The sequence below is a fragment of the Pogona vitticeps genome, chromosome 6 (genome assembly GCF_051106095.1).
Source record: "Pogona vitticeps strain Pit_001003342236 chromosome 6, PviZW2.1, whole genome shotgun sequence".
Taxonomy (NCBI): domain Eukaryota; kingdom Metazoa; phylum Chordata; class Lepidosauria; order Squamata; family Agamidae; genus Pogona; species Pogona vitticeps.
Genome location: NC_135788.1, coordinates 72,330,065 through 72,347,750, shown reverse-complemented (window position 1 = coordinate 72,347,750; position 17,686 = coordinate 72,330,065). Strand labels below are relative to the sequence as shown.

Below are 17,686 nucleotides of genomic sequence, written 5' to 3'. Positions count from 1 at the left end.
TTTCGAGTTGTGCAGAGTCGAACTGCCAGCGCTGGTCTCGCCGTCTCCTGTCCTTCTTCTCCGCCCCGCGGGCAGGCTCCTAAGCCACCTTGCCCCCGCCCCTGCAAAAGAGGAAGGGCGAGCCCTTGGCGGCAGCAAAAGGCCATCGAGGAAGCAAAAGCCTACAGCACCCGGTATTCCCAGGCGGTCTCCCATCCAAGTACTAACCAGGCCCGACCCTGCTTAGCTTCCGAGATCAGACGAGATCGGGCGTGTTCAGGGTGGTATGGCCGTAGGCAGAGGGACTGCTCTCTTTGCCTCTCTTCAAGGCGAAACCGCCCGGCCAAGCCCCAGACGTACGTACCTCGGCCTCACCTCTGACCTTTCACTGCCCACGGAACCCTCCTGGGGATTCTGCCTACGCCTACGGAACCAGAAAAAATTCTTCCTAGTCTTCTACCGACCACTGACTTGACTGACCCGCCTCCTCATCCAACCTGCAACCACGCACCCACAAAGTGGCTCCCCTCTCATTCACAACGCTCCAACACAACACCCCCCACTCGACCACAACAACAACATCCTGCCATTTCACTCCCCTACACCTACCAAACACCAAACCGCCAGGGGCTGCTTCTACAATTTCACACCTCGCCTCTCCTTTTCACTTTCGCATTCAGACCAACTTCCAAGATCTCCTCCTCCCCTGGCCTGGCCAGACACAACAAGCAACAAGCGCCTCCACATGCGGACTCTTCCAAAACCGAAAATGAAAGATTACCTCCGTTCCACATCAGCTACATGACGTCACCATGTGTCTCCATGCCGCCAAAGCGAACGAACGGTCAGCGGCTCTACCGAGACCAGGTTGGCCAGGGACGCAGCACTCTTTCTGGCGCAGCAGCTCGGGCCCCTTCAGCTCTCCCGCTCCTTAACATTCAAACCTCTTAGTCGCAACCCCGCTCCTTCTTAGTCCCAACCCTTCGGGCAAAACCAACTTATCATCGGAGTCGCGCAGAACCCGTGCCCCACCGGCACCCTGGGCTTCTTCCAAGACCACCCACGCCGGACTGCTCCTCCGTCTCGGGAAGTGGGTTTTATCCACGAAAGCTCACGTCCACGTACAACAGTTGGCTTCGAGGGGCCCCCGAGGTATCCCTTTCGGGCTTTTCCGTTCTCCTGGAATTGAATAGCTAATTAATTTAGCTTGCTCCTCTTCTTTTCCATGGCGCTTGCACAGACTAAGAGGGCTAGCTCTCCGAACCGGACAGCTTCCTGGGTGGGTCGTCTTCGCAGCCCTCCTTCTGCAGGCGGGCTGAGAGCGGGGTTTTCCTCTTTCGAGCTGTGCAGAGTCGAACTGCCAGCGCTGGTCTCGCCGTCTCCTGTCCTTCTTCTCCGCCCCGCGGGCAGGCTCCTAAGCCACCTTGCCCCCGCCCCTGCAAAAGAGGAAGGGCGAGCCCTTGGCGGCAGCAAAAGGCCATCGAGGAAGCAAAAGCCTACAGCACCCGGTATTCCCAGGCGGTCTCCCATCCAAGTACTAACCAGGCCCGACCCTGCTTAGCTTCCGAGATCAGACGAGATCGGGCGTGTTCAGGGTGGTATGGCCGTAGGCAGAGGGACTGCTCTCTTTGCCTCTCTTCAAGGCGAAACCGCCCGGCCAAGCCCCAGACGTACGTACCTCGGCCTCACCTCTGACCTTTCACTGCCCACGGAACCCTCCTGGGGATTCTGCCTATGCCTACGGAACCAGAAAAAATTCTTCCTAGTCTTCTACCGACCACTGACTTGACTGACCCGCCTCCTCATCCAACCTGCAACCACGCACCCACAAAGTGGCTCCCCTCTCATTCACAACGCTCCAACACAACACCCCCCACTCGACCACAACAACAACATCCTGCCATTTCACTCCCCTACACCTACCAAACACCAAACCGCCAGGGGCTGCTTCTACAATTTCACACCTCGCCTCTCCTTTTCACTTTCGCATTCAGACCAACTTCCAAGATCTCCTCCTCCCCTGGCCTGGCCAGACACAACAAGCAACAAGCGCCTCCACATGCGGACTCTTCCAAAACCGAAAATGAAAGATTACCTCCGTTCCACATCACCTACACGACGTCACCATGTGTCTCCATGCCGCCAAAGCGAACGAACGGTCAGCGGCTCTACCGAGACCAGGTTGGCCAGGGACGCAGCACTCTTTCTGGCGCAGCAGCTCGGGCCCCTTCAGCTCTCCCGCTCTTTAAGATTCAAACCTCTTAGTCGCAACCCCGCTCCTTCTTAGTCCCAACCCTTCGGGCAAAACCAACTTATCATCGGAGTCGCGCAGAACCCGTGCCCCACCGGCACCCTGGGCTTCTTCCAAGACCACCCACGCCGGACTGCTCCTCCGTCTCGGCAAGTGGGTTTTATCCACGAAAGCTCACGTCCACGTACAACAGTTGGCTTCGAGGGGCCCCCGAGGTATCCCTTTCGGGCTTTTCCGTTCTCCTGGAATTGAATAGCTAATTAATTTAGCTTGCTCCTCTTCTTTTCCATGGCGCTTGCACAGACTAAGAGGGCTAGCTCTCCGAACCGGACAGCTTCCTGGGTGGGTCGTCTTCGCAGCCCTCCTTCTGCAGGCGGGCTGAGAGCGGGGTTTTCCTCTTTCAAGTTGTGCAGAGTCGAACTGCCAGCGCTGGTCTCGCCGTCTCCTGTCCTTCTTCTCCGCCCCGCGGGCAGGCTCCTAAGCCACCTTGCCCCCGCCCCTGCAAAAGAGGAAGGGCGAGCCCTTGGCGGCAGCAAAAGGCCATCGAGGAAGCAAAAGCCTACAGCACCCGGTATTCCCAGGCGGTCTCCCATCCAAGTACTAACCAGGCCCGACCCTGCTTAGCTTCCGAGATCAGACGAGATCGGGCGTGTTCAGGGTGGTATGGCCGTAGGCAGAGGGACTGCTCTCTTTGCCTCTCTTCAAGGCGAAACCACCCGGCCAAGCCCCAGACGTACGTACCTCGGCCTCACCTCTGACCTTTCACTGCCCACGGAACCCTCCTGGGGATTCTGCCTACGCCTACGGAACCAGAAAAAATTATTCCTAGTCTTCTACCGACCACTGACTTGACTGACCCGCCTCCTCATCCAACCTGCAACCACGCACCCACAAAGTGGCTCCCCTCTCATTCACAACGCTCCAACACAACACCCCCCACTCGACCACAACAACAACATCCTGCCATTTCACTCCCCTACACCTACCAAACACCAAACCGCCAGGGGCTGCTTCTACAATTTCACACCTCGCCTCTCCTTTTCACTTTCGCATTCAGACCAACTTCCAAGATCTCCTCCTCCCCTGGCCTGGCCAGACACAACAAGCAACAAGCGCCTCCACATGCGGACTCTTCCAAAACCGAAAATGAAAGATTACCTCCGTTCCACATCAGCTACATGACGTCACCATGTGTCTCCATGCCGCCAAAGCGAACGAACGGTCAGCGGCTCTACCGAGACCAGGTTGGCCAGGGACGCAGCACTCTTTCTGGCGCAGCAGCTCGGGCCCCTTCAGCTCTCCCGCTCCTTAACATTCAAACCTCTTAGTCGCAACCCCGCTCCTTCTTAGTCCCAACCCTTCGGGCAAAACCAACTTATCATCGGAGTCGCGCAGAACCCGTGCCCCACCGGCACCCTGGGCTTCTTCCAAGACCACCCACGCCGGACTGCTCCTCCGTCTCGGGAAGTGGGTTTTATCCACGAAAGCTCACGTCCACGTACAACAGTCGGCTTCGAGGGGCCCCCGAGGTATCCCTTTCGGGCTTTTCCGTTCTCCTGGAATTGAATAGCTAATTAATTTAGCTTGCTCCTCTTCTTTTCCATGGCGCTTGCACAGACTAAGAGGGCTAGCTCTCCGAACCGGACAGCTTCCTGGGTGGGTCGTCTTCGCAGCCCTCCTTCTGCAGGCGGGCTGAGAGCGGGGTTTTCCTCTTTCGAGCTGTGCAGAGTCGAACTGCCAGCGCTGGTCTCGCCGTCTCCTGTCCTTCTTCTCCGCCCCGCGGGCAGGCTCCTAAGCCACCTTGCCCCCGCCCCTGCAAAAGAGGAAGGGCGAGCCCTTGGCGGCAGCAAAAGGCCATCGAGGAAGCAAAAGCCTACAGCACCCGGTATTCCCAGGCGGTCTCCCATCCAAGTACTAACCAGGCCCGACCCTGCTTAGCTTCCGAGATCAGACGAGATCGGGCGTGTTCAGGGTGGTATGGCCGTAGGCAGAGGGACTGCTCTCTTTGCCTCTCTTCAAGGCGAAACCGCCCGGCCAAGCCCCAGACGTACGTACCTCGGCCTCACCTCTGACCTTTCACTGCCCACGGAACCCTCCTGGGGATTCTGCCTATGCCTACGGAACCAGAAAAAATTCTTCCTAGTCTTCTACCGACCACTGACTTGACTGACCCGCCTCCTCATCCAACCTGCAACCACGCACCCACAAAGTGGCTCCCCTCTCATTCACAACGCTCCAACACAACACCCCCCACTCGACCACAACAACAACATCCTGCCATTTCACTCCCCTACACCTACCAAACACCAAACCGCCAGGGGCTGCTTCTACAATTTCACACCTCGCCTCTCCTTTTCACTTTCGCATTCAGACCAACTTCCAAGATCTCCTCCTCCCCTGGCCTGGCCAGACACAACAAGCAACAAGCGCCTCCACATGCGGACTCTTCCAAAACCGAAAATGAAAGATTACCTCCGTTCCACATCACCTACACGACGTCACCATGTGTCTCCATGCCGCCAAAGCGAACGAACGGTCAGCGGCTCTACCGAGACCAGGTTGGCCAGGGACGCAGCACTCTTTCTGGCGCAGCAGCTCGGGCCCCTTCAGCTCTCCCGCTCCTTAACATTCAAACCTCTTAGTCGCAACCCCGCTCCTTCTTAGTCCCAACCCTTCGGGCAAAACCAACTTATCATCGGAGTCGCGCAGAACCCGTGCACCACCGGCACCCTGGGCTTCTTCCAAGACCACCCACGCCGGACTGCTCCTCCGTCTCGGGAAGTGGGTTTTATCCACGAAAGCTCACGTCCACGTACAACAGTTGGCTTCGAGGGGCCCCCGAGGTATCCCTTTCGGGCTTTTCCGTTCTCCTGGAATTGAATAGCTAATTAATTTAGCTTGCTCCTCTTCTTTTCCATGGCGCTTGCACAGACTAAGAGGGCTAGCTCTCCGAACCGGACAGCTTCCTGGGTGGGTCGTCTTCGCAGCCCTCCTTCTGCAGGCGGGCTGAGAGCGGGGTTTTCCTCTTTCGAGCTGTGCAGAGTCGAACTGCCAGCGCTGGTCTCGCCGTCTCCTGTCCTTCTTCTCCGCCCCGCGGGCAGGCTCCTAAGCCACCTTGCCCCCGCCCCTGCAAAAGAGGAAGGGCGAGCCCTTGGCGGCAGCAAAAGGCCATCGAGGAAGCAAAAGCCTACAGCACCCGGTATTCCCAGGCGGTCTCCCATCCAAGTACTAACCAGGCCCGACCCTGCTTAGCTTCCGAGATCAGACGAGATCGGGCGTGTTCAGGGTGGTATGGCCGTAGGCAGAGGGACTGCTCTCTTTGCCTCTCTTCAAGGCGAAACCGCCCGGCCAAGCCCCAGACGTACGTACCTCGGCCTCACCTCTGACCTTTCACTGCCCACGGAACCCTCCTGGGGATTCTGCCTATGCCTACGGAACCAGAAAAAATTCTTCCTAGTCTTCTACCGACCACTGACTTGACTGACCCGCCTCCTCATCCAACCTGCAACCACGCACCCACAAAGTGGCTCCCCTCTCATTCACAACGCTCCAACACAACACCCCCCACTCGACCACAACAACAACATCCTGCCATTTCACTCCCCTACACCTACCAAACACCAAACCGCCAGGGGCTGCTTCTACAATTTCACACCTCGCCTCTCCTTTTCACTTTCGCATTCAGACCAACTTCCAAGATCTCCTCCTCCCCTGGCCTGGCCAGACACAACAAGCAACAAGCGCCTCCACATGCGGACTCTTCCAAAACCGAAAATGAAAGATTACCTCCGTTCCACATCACCTACACGACGTCACCATGTGTCTCCATGCCGCCAAAGCGAACGAACGGTCAGCGGCTCTACCGAGACCAGGTTGGCCAGGGACGCAGCACTCTTTCTGGCGCAGCAGCTCGGGCCCCTTCAGCTCTCCCGCTCTTTAAGATTCAAACCTCTTAGTCGCAACCCCGCTCCTTCTTAGTCCCAACCCTTCGGGCAAAACCAACTTATCATCGGAGTCGCGCAGAACCCGTGCCCCACCGGCACCCTGGGCTTCTTCCAAGACCACCCACGCCGGACTGCTCCTCCGTCTCGGCAAGTGGGTTTTATCCACGAAAGCTCACGTCCACGTACAACAGTTGGCTTCGAGGGGCCCCCGAGGTATCCCTTTCGGGCTTTTCCGTTCTCCTGGAATTGAATAGCTAATTAATTTAGCTTGCTCCTCTTCTTTTCCATGGCGCTTGCACAGACTAAGAGGGCTAGCTGTCCGAACCGGACAGCTTCCTGGGTGGGTCGTCTTCGCAGCCCTCCTTCTGCAGGCGGGCTGAGAGCGGGGTTTTCCTCTTTCGAGTTGTGCAGAGTCGAACTGCCAGCGCTGGTCTCGCCGTCTCCTGTCCTTCTTCTCCGCCCCGCGGGCAGGCTCCTAAGCCACCTTGCCCCCGCCCCTGCAAAAGAGGAAGGGCGAGCCCTTGGCGGCAGCAAAAGGCCATCGAGGAAGCAAAAGCTACAGCACCCGGTATTCCCAGGCGGTCTCCCATCCAAGTACTAACCAGGCCCGACCCTGCTTAGCTTCCGAGATCAGACGAGATCGGGCGTGTTCAGGGTGGTATGGCCGTAGGCAGAGGGACTGCTCTCTTTGCCTCTCTTCAAGGCGAAACCGCCCGGCCAAGCCCCAGACGTACGTACCTCGGCCTCACCTCTGACCTTTCACTGCCCACGGAACCCTCCTGCGGATTCTGCCTACGCCTACGGAACCAGAAAAAATTATTCCTAGTCTTCTACCGACCACTGACTTGACTGACCCGCCTCCTCATCCAACCTGCAACCACGCACCCACAAAGTGGCTCCCCTCTCATTCACAACGCTCCAACACAACACCCCCCACTCGACCACAACAACAACATCCTGCCATTTCACTCCCCTACACCTACCAAACACCAAACCGCCAGGGGCTGCTTCTACAATTTCACACCTCGCCTCTCCTTTTCACTTTCGCATTCAGACCAACTTCCAAGATCTCCTCCTCCCCTGGCCTGGCCAGACACAACAAGCAACAAGCGCCTCCACATGCGGACTCTTCCAAAACCGAAAATGAAAGATTACCTCCGTTCCACATCAGCTACACGACGTCACCATGTGTCTCCATGCCGCCAAAGCGAATGAACGGTCAGCGGCTCTACCGAGACCAGGTTGGCCAGGGACGCAGCACTCTTTCTGGCGCAGCAGCTCGGGCCCCTTCAGCTCTCCCGCTCTTTAAGATTCAAACCTCTTAGTCGCAACCCCGCTCCTTCTTAGTCCCAACCCTTCGGGCAAAACCAACTTATCATCGGAGTCGCGCAGAACCCGTGCCCCACCGGCACCCTGGGCTTCTTCCAAGACCACCCACGCCGGACTGCTCCTCCGTCTCGGCAAGTGGGTTTTATCCACGAAAGCTCACGTCCACGTACAACAGTTGGCTTCGAGGGGCCCCCGAGGTATCCCTTTCGGGCTTTTCCGTTCTCCTGGAATTGAATAGCTAATTAATTTAGCTTGCTCCTCTTCTTTTCCATGGCGCTTGCACAGACTAAGAGGGCTAGCTGTCCGAACCGGACAGCTTCCTGGGTGGGTCGTCTTCGCAGCCCTCCTTCTGTAGGCGGGCTGAGAGCGGGGTTTTCCTCTTTCGAGTTGTGCAGAGTCGAACTGCCAGCGCTGGTCTCGCCGTCTCCTGTCCTTCTTCTCCGCCCCGCGGGCAGGCTCCTAAGCCACCTTGCCCCCGCCCCTGCAAAAGAGGAAGGGCGAGCCCTTGGCGGCAGCAAAAGGCCATCGAGGAAGCAAAAGCTACAGCACCCGGTATTCCCAGGCGGTCTCCCATCCAAGTACTAACCAGGCCCGACCCTGCTTAGCTTCCGAGATCAGACGAGATCGGGCGTGTTCAGGGTGGTATGGCCGTAGGCAGAGGGACTGCTCTCTTTGCCTCTCTTCAAGGCGAAACCGCCCGGCCAAGCCCCAGACGTACGTACCTCGGCCTCACCTCTGACCTTTCACTGCCCACGGAACCCTCCTGGGGATTCTGCCTACGCCTACGGAACCAGAAAAAATTCTTCCTAGTCTTCTACCGACCACTGACTTGACTGACCCGCCTCCTCATCCAACCTGCAACCACGCACCCACAAAGTGGCTCCCCTCTCATTCACAACGCTCCAACACAACACCCCCCACTCGACCACAACAACAACATCCTGCCATTTCACTCCCCTACACCTACCAAACACCAAACCGCCAGGGGCTGCTTCTACAATTTCACACCTCGCCTCTCCTTTTCACTTTCGCATTCAGACCAACTTCCAAGATCTCCTCCTCCCCTGGCCTGGCCAGACACAACAAGCAACAAGCGCCTCCACATGCGGACTCTTCCAAAACCGAAAATGAAAGATTACCTCCGTTCCACATCACCTACACGACGTCACCATGTGTCTCCATGCCGCCAAAGCGAACGAACGGTCAGCGGCTCTACCGAGACCAGGTTGGCCAGGGACGCAGCACTCTTTCTGGCGCAGCAGCTCGGGCCCCTTCAGCTCTCCCGCTCTTTAACATTCAAACCTCTTAGTCGCAACCCCGCTCCTTCTTAGTCCCAACCCTTCGGGCAAAACCAACTTATCATCGGAGTCGCGCAGAACCCGTGCCCCACCGGCACCCTGGGCTTCTTCCAAGACCACCCACGCCGGACTGCTCCTCCGTCTCGGGAAGTGGGTTTTATCCACGAAAGCTCACGTCCACGTACAACAGTTGGCTTCGAGGGGCCCCCGAGGTATCCCTTTCGGGCTTTTCCGTTCTCCTGGAATTGAATAGCTAATTAATTTAGCTTGCTCCTCTTCTTTTCCATGGCGCTTGCACAGACTAAGAGGGCTAGCTCTCCGAACCGGACAGCTTCCTGGGTGGGTCGTCTTCGCAGCCCTCCTTCTGCAGGCGGGCTGAGAGCGGGGTTTTCCTCTTTCGAGTTGTGCAGAGTTGAACTGCCAGCGCTGGTCTCGCCGTCTCCTGTCCTTCTTCTCCGCCCCGCGGGCAGGCTCCTAAGCCACCTTGCCCCCGCCCCTGCAAAAGAGGAAGGGCGAGCCCTTGGCGGCAGCAAAAGGCCATCGAGGAAGCAAAAGCCTACAGCACCCGGTATTCCCAGGCGGTCTCCCATCCAAGTACTAACCAGGCCCGACCCTGCTTAGCTTCCGAGATCAGACGAGATCGGGCGTGTTCAGGGTGGTATGGCCGTAGGCAGAGGGACTGCTCTCTTTGCCTCTCTTCAAGGCGAAACCGCCCGGCCAAGCCCCAGACGTACGTACCTCGGCCTCACCTCTGACCTTTCACTGCCCACGGAACCCTCCTGGGGATTCTGCCTATGCCTACGGAACCAGAAAAAATTCTTCCTAGTCTTCTACCGACCACTGACTTGACTGACCCGCCTCCTCATCCAACCTGCAACCACGCACCCACAAAGTGGCTCCCCTCTCATTCACAACGCTCCAACACAACACCCCCCACTCGACCACAACAACAACATCCTGCCATTTCACTCCCCTACACCTACCAAACACCAAACCGCCAGGGGCTGCTTCTACAATTTCACACCTCGCCTCTCCTTTTCACTTTCGCATTCAGACCAACTTCCAAGATCTCCTCCTCCCCTGGCCTGGCCAGACACAACAAGCAACAAGCGCCTCCACATGCGGACTCTTCCAAAACCGAAAATGAAAGATTACCTCCGTTCCACATCACCTACACGACGTCACCATGTGTCTCCATGCCGCCAAAGCGAACGAACGGTCAGCGGCTCTACCGAGACCAGGTTGGCCAGGGACGCAGCACTCTTTCTGGCGCAGCAGCTCGGGCCCCTTCAGCTCTCCCGCTCTTTAACATTCAAACCTCTTAGTCGCAACCCCGCTCCTTCTTAGTCCCAACCCTTCGGGCAAAACCAACTTATCATCGGAGTCGCGCAGAACCCGTGCACCACCGGCACCCTGGGCTTCTTCCAAGACCACCCACGCCGGACTGCTCCTCCGTCTCGGGAAGTGGGTTTTATCCACGAAAGCTCACGTCCACGTACAACAGTTGGCTTCGAGGGGCCCCCGAGGTATCCCTTTCGGGCTTTTCCGTTCTCCTGGAATTGAATAGCTAATTAATTTAGCTTGCTCCTCTTCTTTTCCATGGCGCTTGCACAGACTAAGAGGGCTAGCTGTCCGAACCGGACAGCTTCCTGGGTGGGTCGTCTTCGCAGCCCTCCTTCTGCAGGCGGGCTGAGAGCGGGGTTTTCCTCTTTCGAGCTGTGCAGAGTCGAACTGCCAGCGCTGGTCTCGCCGTCTCCTGTCCTTCTTCTCCGCCCCGCGGGCAGGCTCCTAAGCCACCTTGCCCCCGCCCCTGCAAAAGAGGAAGGGCGAGCCCTTGGCGGCAGCAAAAGGCCATCGAGGAAGCAAAAGCCTACAGCACCCGGTATTCCCAGGCGGTCTCCCATCCAAGTACTAACCAGGCCCGACCCTGCTTAGCTTCCGAGATCAGACGAGATCGGGCGTGTTCAGGGTGGTATGGCCGTAGGCAGAGGGACTGCTCTCTTTGCCTCTCTTCAAGGCGAAACCGCCCGGCCAAGCCCCAGACGTACGTACCTCGGCCTCACCTCTGACCTTTCACTGCCCACGGAACCCTCCTGCGGATTCTGCCTACGCCTACGGAACCAGAAAAAATTCTTCCTAGTCTTCTACCGACCACTGACTTGACTGACCCGCCTCCTCATCCAACCTGCAACCACGCACCCACAAAGTGGCTCCCCTCTCATTCACAACGCTCCAACACAACACCCCCCACTCGACCACAACAACAACATCCTGCCATTTCACTCCCCTACACCTACCAAACACCAAACCGCCAGGGGCTGCTTCTACAATTTCACACCTCGCCTCTCCTTTTCACTTTCGCATTCAGACCAACTTCCAAGATCTCCTCCTCCCCTGGCCTGGCCAGACACAACAAGCAACAAGCGCCTCCACATGCGGACTCTTCCAAAACCGAAAATGAAAGATTACCTCCGTTCCACATCACCTACACGACGTCACCATGTGTCTCCATGCCGCCAAAGCGAACGAACGGTCAGCGGCTCTACCGAGACCAGGTTGGCCAGGGACGCAGCACTCTTTCTGGCGCAGCAGCTCGGGCCCCTTCAGCTCTCCCGCTCTTTAACATTCAAACCTCTTAGTCGCAACCCCGCTCCTTCTTAGTCCCAACCCTTCGGGCAAAACCAACTTATCATCGGAGTCGCGCAGAACCCGTGCCCCACCGGCACCCTGGGCTTCTTCCAAGACCACCCACGCCGGACTGCTCCTCCGTCTCGGGAAGTGGGTTTTATCCACGAAAGCTCACGTCCACGTACAACAGTTGGCTTCGAGGGGCCCCCGAGGTATCCCTTTCGGGCTTTTCCGTTCTCCTGGAATTGAATAGCTAATTAATTTAGCTTGCTCCTCTTCTTTTCCATGGCGCTTGCACAGACTAAGAGGGCTAGCTCTCCGAACCGGACAGCTTCCTGGGTGGGTCGTCTTCGCAGCCCTCCTTCTGCAGGCGGGCTGAGAGCGGGGTTTTCCTCTTTCGAGCTGTGCAGAGTCGAACTGCCAGCGCTGGTCTCGCCGTCTCCTGTCCTTCTTCTCCGCCCCGCGGGCAGGCTCCTAAGCCACCTTGCCCCCGCCCCTGCAAAAGAGGAAGGGCGAGCCCTTGGCGGCAGCAAAAGGCCATCGAGGAAGCAAAAGCCTACAGCACCCGGTATTCCCAGGCGGTCTCCCATCCAAGTACTAACCAGGCCCGACCCTGCTTAGCTTCCGAGATCAGACGAGATCGGGCGTGTTCAGGGTGGTATGGCCGTAGGCAGAGGGACTGCTCTCTTTGCCTCTCTTCAAGGCGAAACCGCCCGGCCAAGCCCCAGACGTACGTACCTCGGCCTCACCTCTGACCTTTCACTGCCCACGGAACCCTCCTGGGGATTCTGCCTATGCCTACGGAACCAGAAAAAATTCTTCCTAGTCTTCTACCGACCACTGACTTGACTGACCCGCCTCCTCATCCAACCTGCAACCACGCACCCACAAAGTGGCTCCCCTCTCATTCACAACGCTCCAACACAACACCCCCCACTCGACCACAACAACAACATCCTGCCATTTCACTCCCCTACACCTACCAAACACCAAACCGCCAGGGGCTGCTTCTACAATTTCACACCTCGCCTCTCCTTTTCACTTTCGCATTCAGATCAACTTCCAAGATCTCCTCCTCCCCTGGCCTGGCCAGACACAACAAGCAACAAGCGCCTCCACATGCGGACTCTTCCAAAACCGAAAATGAAAGATTACCTCCGTTCCACATCACCTACACGACGTCACCATGTGTCTCCATGCCGCCAAAGCGAACGAACGGTCAGCGGCTCTACCGAGACCAGGTTGGCCAGGGACGCAGCACTCTTTCTGGCGCAGCAGCTCGGGCCCCTTCAGCTCTCCCGCTCTTTAACATTCAAACCTCTTAGTCGCAACCCCGCTCCTTCTTAGTCCCAACCCTTCGGGCAAAACCAACTTATCATCGGAGTCGCGCAGAACCCGTGCCCCACCGGCACCCTGGGCTTCTTCCAAGACCACCCACGCCGGACTGCTCCTCCGTCTCGGCAAGTGGGTTTTATCCACGAAAGCTCACGTCCACGTACAACAGTTGGCTTCGAGGGGCCCCCGAGGTATCCCTTTCGGGCTTTTCCGTTCTCCTGGAATTGAATAGCTAATTAATTTAGCTTGCTCCTCTTCTTTTCCATGGCGCTTGCACAGACTAAGAGGGCTAGCTCTCCGAACCGGACAGCTTCCTGGGTGGGTCGTCTTCGCAGCCCTCCTTCTGCAGGCGGGCTGAGAGCGGGGTTTTCCTCTTTCGAGCTGTGCAGAGTCGAACTGCCAGCGCTGGTCTCGCCGTCTCCTGTCCTTCTTCTCCGCCCCGCGGGCAGGCTCCTAAGCCACCTTGCCCCCGCCCCTGCAAAAGAGGAAGGGCGAGCCCTTGGCGGCAGCAAAAGGCCATCGAGGAAGCAAAAGCCTACAGCACCCGGTATTCCCAGGCGGTCTCCCATCCAAGTACTAACCAGGCCCGACCCTGCTTAGCTTCCGAGATCAGACGAGATCGGGCGTGTTCAGGGTGGTATGGCCGTAGGCAGAGGGACTGCTCTCTTTGCCTCTCTTCAAGGCGAAACCGCCCGGCCAAGCCCCAGACGTACGTACCTCGGCCTCACCTCTGACCTTTCACTGCCCACGGAACCCTCCTGGGGATTCTGCCTATGCCAACGGAACCAGAAAAAATTCTTCCTAGTCTTCTACCGACCACTGACTTGACTGACCCGCCTCCTCATCCAACCTGCAACCACGCACCCACAAAGTGGCTCCCCTCTCATTCACAACGCTCCAACACAACACCCCCCACTCGACCACAACAACAACATCCTGCCATTTCACTCCCCTACACCTACCAAACACCAAACCGCCAGGGGCTGCTTCTACAATTTCACACCTCGCCTCTCCTTTTCACTTTCGCATTCAGACCAACTTCCAAGATCTCCTCCTCCCCTGGCCTGGCCAGACACAACAAGCAACAAGCGCCTCCACATGCGGACTCTTCCAAAACCGAAAATGAAAGATTACCTCCGTTCCACATCACCTACACGACGTCACCATGTGTCTCCATGCCGCCAAAGCGAACGAACGGTCAGCGGCTCTACCGAGACCAGGTTGGCCAGGGACGCAGCACTCTTTCTGGCGCAGCAGCTCGGGCCCCTTCAGCTCTCCCGCTCTTTAAGATTCAAACCTCTTAGTCGCAACCCCGCTCCTTCTTAGTCCCAACCCTTCGGGCAAAACCAACTTATCATCGGAGTCGCGCAGAACCCGTGCCCCACCGGCACCCTGGGCTTCTTCCAAGACCACCCACGCCGGACTGCTCCTCCGTCTCGGCAAGTGGGTTTTATCCACGAAAGCTCACGTCCACGTACAACAGTTGGCTTCGAGGGGCCCCCGAGGTATCCCTTTCGGGCTTTTCCGTTCTCCTGGAATTGAATAGCTAATTAATTTAGCTTGCTCCTCTTCTTTTCCATGGCGCTTGCACAGACTAAGAGGGCTAGCTGTCCGAACCGGACAGCTTCCTGGGTGGGTCGTCTTCGCAGCCCTCCTTCTGCAGGCGGGCTGAGAGCGGGGTTTTCCTCTTTCGAGTTGTGCAGAGTCGAACTGCCAGCGCTGGTCTCGCCGTCTCCTGTCCTTCTTCTCCGCCCCGCGGGCAGGCTCCTAAGCCACCTTGCCCCCGCCCCTGCAAAAGAGGAAGGGCGAGCCCTTGGCGGCAGCAAAAGGCCATCGAGGAAGCAAAAGCTACAGCACCCGGTATTCCCAGGCGGTCTCCCATCCAAGTACTAACCAGGCCCGACCCTGCTTAGCTTCCGAGATCAGACGAGATCGGGCGTGTTCAGGGTGGTATGGCCGTAGGCAGAGGGACTGCTCTCTTTGCCTCTCTTCAAGGCGAAACCGCCCGGCCAAGCCCCAGACGTACGTACCTCGGCCTCACCTCTGACCTTTCACTGCCCACGGAACCCTCCTGGGGATTCTGCCTACGCCTACGGAACCAGAAAAAATTCTTCCTAGTCTTCTACCGACCACTGACTTGACTGACCCGCCTCCTCATCCAACCTGCAACCACGCACCCACAAAGTGGCTCCCCTCTCATTCACAACGCTCCAACACAACACCCCCCACTCGACCACAACAACAACATCCTGCCATTTCACTCCCCTACACCTACCAAACACCAAACCGCCAGGGGCTGCTTCTACAATTTCACACCTCGCCTCTCCTTTTCACTTTCGCATTCAGACCAACTTCCAAGATCTCCTCCTCCCCTGGCCTGGCCAGACACAACAAGCAACAAGCGCCTCCACATGCGGACTCTTCCAAAACCGAAAATGAAAGATTACCTCCGTTCCACATCACCTACACGACGTCACCATGTGTCTCCATGCCGCCAAAGCGAACGAACGGTCAGCGGCTCTACCGAGACCAGGTTGGCCAGGGACGCAGCACTCTTTCTGGCGCAGCAGCTCGGGCCCCTTCAGCTCTCCCGCTCTTTAACATTCAAACCTCTTAGTCGCAACCCCGCTCCTTCTTAGTCCCAACCCTTCGGGCAAAACCAACTTATCATCGGAGTCGCGCAGAACCCGTGCCCCACCGGCACCCTGGGCTTCTTCCAAGACCACCCACGCCGGACTGCTCCTCCGTCTCGGCAAGTGGGTTTTATCCACGAAAGCTCACGTCCACGTACAACAGTTGGCTTCGAGGGGCCCCCGAGGTATCCCTTTCGGGCTTTTCCGTTCTCCTGGAATTGAATAGCTAATTAATTTAGCTTGCTCCTCTTCTTTTCCATGGCGCTTGCACAGACTAAGAGGGCTAGCTGTCCGAACCGGACAGCTTCCTGGGTGGGTCGTCTTCGCAGCCCTCCTTCTGCAGGCGGGCTGAGAGCGGGGTTTTCCTCTTTCGAGTTGTGCAGAGTCGAACTGCCAGCGCTGGTCTCGCCGTCTCCTGTCCTTCTTCTCCGCCCCGCGGGCAGGCTCCTAAGCCACCTTGCCCCCGCCCCTGCAAAAGAGGAAGGGCGAGCCCTTGGCGGCAGCAAAAGGCCATCGAGGAAGCAAAAGCTACAGCACCCGGTATTCCCAGGCGGTCTCCCATCCAAGTACTAACCAGGCCCGACCCTGCTTAGCTTCCGAGATCAGACGAGATCGGGCGTGTTCAGGGTGGTATGGCCGTAGGCAGAGGGACTGCTCTCTTTGCCTCTCTTCAAGGCGAAACCGCCCGGCCAAGCCCCAGACGTACGTACCTCGGCCTCACCTCTGACCTTTCACTGCCCACGGAACCCTCCTGGGGATTCTGCCTACGCCTACGGAACCAGAAAAAATTCTTCCTAGTCTTCTACCGACCACTGACTTGACTGACCCGCCTCCTCATCCAACCTGCAACCACGCACCCACAAAGTGGCTCCCCTCTCATTCACAACGCTCCAACACAACACCCCCCACTCGACCACAACAACAACATCCTGCCATTTCACTCCCCTACACCTACCAAACACCAAACCGCCAGGGGCTGCTTCTACAATTTCACACCTCGCCTCTCCTTTTCACTTTCGCATTCAGACCAACTTCCAAGATCTCCTCCTCCCCTGGCCTGGCCAGACACAACAAGCAACAAGCGCCTCCACATGCGGACTCTTCCAAAACCGAAAATGAAAGATTACCTCCGTTCCACATCAGCTACACGACGTCACCATGTGTCTCCATGCCGCCAAAGCGAACGAACGGTCAGCGGCTCTACCGAGACCAGGTTGGCCAGGGACGCAGCACTCTTTCTGGCGCAGCAGCTCGGGCCCCTTCAGCTCTCCCGCTCTTTAAGATTCAAACCTCTTAGTCGCAACCCCGCTCCTTCTTAGTCCCAACCCTTCGGGCAAAACCAACTTATCATCGGAGTCGCGCAGAACCCGTGCCCCACCGGCACCCTGGGCTTCTTCCAAGACCACCCACGCCGGACTGCTCCTCCGTCTCGGGAAGTGGGTTTTATCCACGAAAGCTCACGTCCACGTACAACAGTTGGCTTCGAGGGGCCCCCGAGGTATCCCTTTCGGGCTTTTCCGTTCTCCTGGAATTGAATAGCTAATTAATTTAGCTTGCTCCTCTTCTTTTCCATGGCGCTTGCACAGACTAAGAGGGCTAGCTGTCCGAACCGGACAGCTTCCTGGGTGGGTCGTCTTCGCAGCCCTCCTTCTGCAGGCGGGCTGAGAGCGGGGTTTTCCTCTTTCGAGTTGTGCAGAGTTGAACTGCCAGCGCTGGTCTCGCCGTCTCCTGTCCTTCTTCTCCGCCCCGCGGGCAGGCTCCTAAGCCACCTTGCCCCCGCCCCTGCAAAAGAGGAAGGGCGAGCCCTTGGCGGCAGCAAAAGGCCATCGAGGAAGCAAAAGCCTACAGCACCCGGTATTCCCAGGCGGTCTCCCATCCAAGTACTAACCAGGCCCGACCCTGCTTAGCTTCCGAGATCAGACGAGATCGGGCGTGTTCAGGGTGGTATGGCCGTAGGCAGAGGGACTGCTCTCTTTGCCTCTCTTCAAGGCGAAACCGCCCGGCCAAGCCCCAGACGTACGTACCTCGGCCTCACCTCTGACCTTTCACTGCCCACGGAACCCTCCTGCGGATTCTGCCTACGCCTACGGAACCAGAAAAAATTCTTCCTAGTCTTCTACCGACCACTGACTTGACTGACCCGCCTCCTCATCCAACCTGCAACCACGCACCCACAAAGTGGCTCCCCTCTCATTCACAACGCTCCAACACAACACCCCCCACTCGACCACAACAACAACATCCTGCCATTTCACTCCCCTACACCTTCCAAACACCAAACCGCCAGGG

General features: G+C 57.7%; 14 non-coding genes across 14 annotated transcripts; all 14 read right to left on the bottom strand.

Moving 5' to 3' along the window:
- Positions 1–158: 158 nt before the first annotated feature.
- On the bottom strand, positions 159–277 carry LOC144583949 (5S ribosomal RNA). The gene has a single exon (XR_013537887.1). It is a non-coding gene; the product is annotated as a 5S ribosomal RNA (ribosomal RNA).
- Positions 278–1,472: 1,195 nt separating this feature from the next.
- Positions 1,473–1,591, bottom strand: LOC144583948 (5S ribosomal RNA). Its single transcript, XR_013537886.1, has one exon. It is a non-coding gene; the product is annotated as a 5S ribosomal RNA (ribosomal RNA).
- Positions 1,592–2,786: 1,195 nt separating this feature from the next.
- Positions 2,787–2,905, bottom strand: LOC144583947 (5S ribosomal RNA). Its single transcript, XR_013537885.1, has one exon. It is a non-coding gene; the product is annotated as a 5S ribosomal RNA (ribosomal RNA).
- A 1,195-nt stretch (positions 2,906–4,100) lies between these two features.
- Positions 4,101–4,219, bottom strand: LOC144583945 (5S ribosomal RNA). The gene has a single exon (XR_013537883.1). It is a non-coding gene; the product is annotated as a 5S ribosomal RNA (ribosomal RNA).
- A 1,195-nt stretch (positions 4,220–5,414) lies between these two features.
- LOC144583944 (5S ribosomal RNA) lies at positions 5,415–5,533 on the bottom strand. Its single transcript, XR_013537882.1, has one exon. It is a non-coding gene; the product is annotated as a 5S ribosomal RNA (ribosomal RNA).
- Positions 5,534–6,727: 1,194 nt separating this feature from the next.
- Positions 6,728–6,846, bottom strand: LOC144583898 (5S ribosomal RNA). Its single transcript, XR_013537842.1, has one exon. It is a non-coding gene; the product is annotated as a 5S ribosomal RNA (ribosomal RNA).
- Positions 6,847–8,040: 1,194 nt separating this feature from the next.
- Positions 8,041–8,159, bottom strand: LOC144583897 (5S ribosomal RNA). Its single transcript, XR_013537841.1, has one exon. It is a non-coding gene; the product is annotated as a 5S ribosomal RNA (ribosomal RNA).
- Positions 8,160–9,354: 1,195 nt separating this feature from the next.
- LOC144583943 (5S ribosomal RNA) lies at positions 9,355–9,473 on the bottom strand. The gene has a single exon (XR_013537881.1). It is a non-coding gene; the product is annotated as a 5S ribosomal RNA (ribosomal RNA).
- Positions 9,474–10,668: 1,195 nt separating this feature from the next.
- Positions 10,669–10,787, bottom strand: LOC144583942 (5S ribosomal RNA). Its single transcript, XR_013537880.1, has one exon. It is a non-coding gene; the product is annotated as a 5S ribosomal RNA (ribosomal RNA).
- Positions 10,788–11,982: 1,195 nt separating this feature from the next.
- On the bottom strand, positions 11,983–12,101 carry LOC144583941 (5S ribosomal RNA). Its single transcript, XR_013537879.1, has one exon. It is a non-coding gene; the product is annotated as a 5S ribosomal RNA (ribosomal RNA).
- A 1,195-nt stretch (positions 12,102–13,296) lies between these two features.
- Positions 13,297–13,415, bottom strand: LOC144583940 (5S ribosomal RNA). Its single transcript, XR_013537878.1, has one exon. It is a non-coding gene; the product is annotated as a 5S ribosomal RNA (ribosomal RNA).
- Positions 13,416–14,609: 1,194 nt separating this feature from the next.
- Positions 14,610–14,728, bottom strand: LOC144583896 (5S ribosomal RNA). Its single transcript, XR_013537840.1, has one exon. It is a non-coding gene; the product is annotated as a 5S ribosomal RNA (ribosomal RNA).
- Positions 14,729–15,922: 1,194 nt separating this feature from the next.
- On the bottom strand, positions 15,923–16,041 carry LOC144583895 (5S ribosomal RNA). The gene has a single exon (XR_013537839.1). It is a non-coding gene; the product is annotated as a 5S ribosomal RNA (ribosomal RNA).
- A 1,195-nt stretch (positions 16,042–17,236) lies between these two features.
- LOC144583939 (5S ribosomal RNA) lies at positions 17,237–17,355 on the bottom strand. The gene has a single exon (XR_013537877.1). It is a non-coding gene; the product is annotated as a 5S ribosomal RNA (ribosomal RNA).
- Between the last annotated feature and the right edge of the window lie 331 nt (positions 17,356–17,686).